Source organism: Nannobrachium achirus (genome assembly GCF_963921795.1).
Source record: "Nannobrachium achirus genome assembly, chromosome: 18".
In the NCBI taxonomy this organism is placed as follows: domain Eukaryota; kingdom Metazoa; phylum Chordata; class Actinopteri; order Myctophiformes; family Myctophidae; genus Nannobrachium; species Nannobrachium achirus.
This window is the reverse complement of record NC_137825.1, coordinates 35519847-35524630: the sequence shown is the minus strand read 5'-3', so window position 1 is coordinate 35524630 and position 4784 is coordinate 35519847.

The window sequence follows — 4784 nt, the reverse complement described above, 5'->3', positions numbered from 1 at the left end:
ACATACAATAAGATATCTTCAATATCCAACACTGTTAATTATACTGGCTGAAGCTTTATCCTTGCAACATCCATAAAACCAATTAAAGTGTCCTGAGCAAGACAAAGTCAAATCTTATCCTAACTTTAAAGTTAGCACGAAGAACATAAATACCCCAAAATGAGGCGAGCAAGAAGAGATAAACTTAAATAATTGAGGCCAGCTGTTGCATCCTGTCAAGGAGTCAGTGCTTTAAGAATGCTTCCAGGTTTGTTCTCTCTGGTCAATGGGGGACTGCTGGTGAGGCAGGCAAATGTTTGAACAGCTGCTCCATTGTTCCCAGGATGCCCCACAGCTTCTCAAGAGGACCTGAGTACACATACAGTATAGCAAAGGTACATTCACCAGGATGGAAAGCGTCTTTGTGGGGGGGAGACACAATGCATATCACAAACATTAATTTAACATTTTAAGCACATAACAGATGCTCTCTTTCAGAGTGGCTTATAATGACTTGGGAGTTACCCAGGGACGATTTTTGATTGGACACCTGTTGCTGCAAATTGGTTCATGTTTTCTTTATTTTCTCTCTTAACAATGAATGGAAAGGATGGCCGATCAAACCTTGATCAGTTGCCATGCCACTTAATGAATGTTTGTGTAATAAAATCATCCAGAAATGCTTCTTGCGCAGGTAGAGAAACATTTGCAGCAAATAAAAAGAAATAGTCCCATAGAATCACAATCGTGTAATAGTGCCAGTGCAGCAGTGGAGTGCAATCAATGTCACATGCCCACAAAGTTAGTGCCTGTGTCGTGTGATTGCCTATGTCAAGACATCACAGCGCCAGGCCTCAGCGAAAAGGTTGACAGGGGGACATTTCTCCATAGTCTGGTGGAATGGCTCAGAGACCAGACTTGATGAACTTGCCTATGGCCAATCTTCTAAAAGGTGTTGAGTGTCCTTGAAGATCTGCTCAGCATTGGCTCCTGATGGGAGGGAAGTTCACCTCCAACTTGGCCTTCCATACTACCACCTGTAGTGCTTTGGGGTAGACCATGTTCCCAATACCAGGTGGTGATGCACTGCTCAACAGGATGCTCTTGATGGTGCTGTTGTAGAATGACCAGACGATGCATAGGCTCACAGGAGAGTGTTTTCTGCTGGTGTTTCAGTCCGAGTGTATCAAAGGGTGCGTTCGGAAATGCGCACTGGGTCTGGTTAGGGTTAGGGTTAGTTTTAGGCATAGTTTTACTGAGGTTAGGGTTAGGGTTGGGTTTAGGCATAGTTTTACTGAGGTTAGGGTTAGGATTAGGGTTGGGTTTAGGCACTCACTACACTGAGCACACACCCGGTGCGCATTTCCGAACGCACCCTTTGATACACTCGGACTGAAACACCAGCAGAAAACACTCTCCCATAGGCTCACACTAAAATTCTTCAGCCATCATATGTCATGTCAAAACCAATCTGGCTAGCCATCGTCAAAAAAGGTTCCTTTCCTCTCCCATCATAGAGTCTGTTCGTGAGAGATTATGTCAAAATTGATGCTGAACTCGGCAAGATGGGATAGGATTTTGAACAAACAGAAAACATGATTATCTCACAGGTGACAAGTTGTTCTTCAACAGAGACGTCCTGTATACTTGGACTTGCAGTATCTTGATAAAAGAAGAAGAGCACATGGTGTCAGAAACGCATATCTATGCTTTCAGTTTTGGAGTAAGTGTTATCTCTATGCGTACACAGTTTACGAGTAATTAAGTATAGTAGTTATGATCTATGCATACACAGTTTACTAGTGATTGCGACCGTCAGGTCGCAGTTACTATCAAAACCTCCACCGCCTGTCAGTCCCTCCGTCTGTCTGTCTGTCTGTCTGTCTGTCCGTCACGTCACGTCACACTTTTGCCCTACTCATATCTCTGCCACCGTTGGCTCTATCCATGCCAAACTTTGCACACAGCCAAAACACAACCTCCACCCCTCAATTCTCAAATGGCACTCTTCTAGCGCCCTAAAATCACGCATCTAGTTGCCCTAAAATCACGCAAATCGGTACACACTTGGTCTACACTCATGTCTTCAACATGGATCTGTCCCATATAGCGCCACAATCAGGACGATTTTTTCAAACACTTTTTTGGACACTGCTCCTACAGATTTTGCCCTAAAATCACGCAAATCGGTACACAGTATACACTCATGTCATCAACATGGATCTGTCCCATATAGTGCCACCATCAGGCCTATATTTTCAAATACATTTTTCGGACACTGCTCCTACCTACACATTTTGCCCTAATCTCCCGATTAGGGAGTCTTACTGGTTAAGTATAGTTATGATTTATGAGATAATTTACAGATACCGGGGTGTGAGTCACGCCAACAGTTGGTTGTTGGTGACCGTAAAAGCTACAATCCTTACATTTACAGAGACCACTTCCAGCTATTATAAACGGGCTGTTTACTGTGTAATACCAGTAAGACTCCCTAATCGGGAGATAAGCGACCGTAGGGCAAAAATGTGTTTTTCCAAAATGTTCCTGATCCATGTTGATGACATGAGTGTAGACATACTGTGTAGTGATTTTCGTGATTTTAGGGCAAAATCTGTAGGAGCAGTGTCCAAAAATGTGTTTTTAAAAATCGGCCTGAAGGTGGCGCTATATGGGACAGATTCATGTTGATGGGATGAGTGTAGACATACTGTGTAGCGATTTGCGTGATTTGAGGGCAAAAACTGTAGGAGCAGTGTCCAAAAATGTGTTTTAAAAATCGTCCTGAAGGTGGCGCTAGAAGAGGGCTATGTGAGAAATGAGGGGTGGGGTCTCCGCGTTGCCTTGGCGGACAAATAGGTACCGGCCCCGGCTCTCCCGGACACTCCTAGCCCGAGTTACGGCATGTTATGTGAGCTGCAGTGGAGGGGGTCCTCCACTGGGGGCGCCACCACTTTTGCAGCCGTTCTGGAGCACCAGGAGTGGGTGGTCCCCAGGAATTCCCCGTGAGCAGCCCCGTTGGGGTGGTCATTTTTGCACATTTGGTCATTTTTTTTTACACCTGGGGGTCCCCCAGGGACCTGGGGGTCCCTGGAGCTCCGGGGGTCCTTGGAGGTTGTAGTTTGGCAGGTAAGGAGTGTGTGTGCAAAAGTTGGCATGGATGGGGCCAACGGTTGTGGAGATATGAGCAGGGCAAAAGTGTGACGTGTGACGTATGACTCACGGACGGACATTTGTTTACACCTTGGGGTCCCCCAGGGACCTGGGGGTCCCTGGAGCTCCGGGGGTCCTTGGAGGTTGTAGTTTGGCAGGTAAGGAGTGTGTGTGCAAAATTTGGCATGGATGGGGGCAACGGTTGTGGAGATATGAGCAGGGCAAAAGTGTGACGTGTGACTCACGGACTCACTCACTGACGGACAGCCTGTGGAGGTTTTGGTAGTAAATGCGACCTACGGTCGCAAAAATACAAAACAATACAGATTGAATAAAAAAATAATGTTTTATTCATTAAAATAAGTCTTGTATATTGCAGTCTGCTGCTGTGTGCAGGAAAATGTCATGATGTGGTGTAATTGAGTTGGGAGTCCTTGCCATTCCCCTGGATTTGAGATAAATATAAGAATGGAAATGTTAACTATTTCTGGAGAAACTGCAGTTGTTTTTACTTATCACCAGTAGGTGTCCCTCTTCACACACACACACACACACACACACACACACACACACCAACCATAAACGTGCTGTTCAAGAGGATGTTTACAGTATCCAGTTACCCACAATTCAAAGCGGTGCATTGATGGCTGAGACATCCATTTACAGTCTCAGCTGCTATTCTAATCGATATTTCAACACACACTACTGTACTCACATAATAATAATAATTGTATGTGTGTGAACTGCTGCGTGTATGTATGTATAGGGGATATATATATATATATATATATATATGTATAGGTGTCTATATATATATATATATATATATATATATATATATATATATATATATATATATATATATAAATGACATCGACATGATACATTATTTTAATTCTATTCCATATTGGTGCTACATTACTGTGTTACATTAATTGTTTATTAAATAGATAATAATTTAAGTGGTCAGTGGACTCGTCAATAGTAGTGTGCCTTTATACCCAGTTTGACAACTTTCGCCTAAGAATAACATTGCAAATGTCACCCGAATCATTCTGATGTGACTGACAACAGTGTTCTTCGGATGGGTGGAACTTGGAAGGAGAAATGCGCAGCCATGTGGCTTGTCAATGCACCCATCGTCTGTCCCTAATTCTAACATGGAGAGATGTAATTGGCGACGGTGGATTTGTTTACCATATTTGGCAACACGGTGACACAGCGCGCATGGGAATTGGACGAGAGCGCCCGTCATTCACAAAACGCTTCCTTCTAGAACGCTACTAAACAAAGCGAGTGCTCACGGGAGGTGTAGTCCAAAACAAACCGTGTCACAGACGCCTCAAAGTGGGGATGTAGCTCCTATCCAGCCATTTCAAGCGTATATTGACAATAACTTTTGAGCGCACATATGTGGGCGATAACGTGCGTCGCTTTTAACACGCCAACACATGTTAAACAACGTCGCATTCAAGCCGCCAAAGATAACGTGATCCACGGCGCTCGGGGTCGCAGAACTCCAAGTCCCGGCAGCGGCGCTCTCGCCTCATTGGCTGCTGCCTACTGGCAGTCAACGGACGGGGCCCGCCTCCCCACTACCGCTCCTACAGTAAATATTTGTGTTTGCTCAACCCGGCTCTAATGGTGGACGA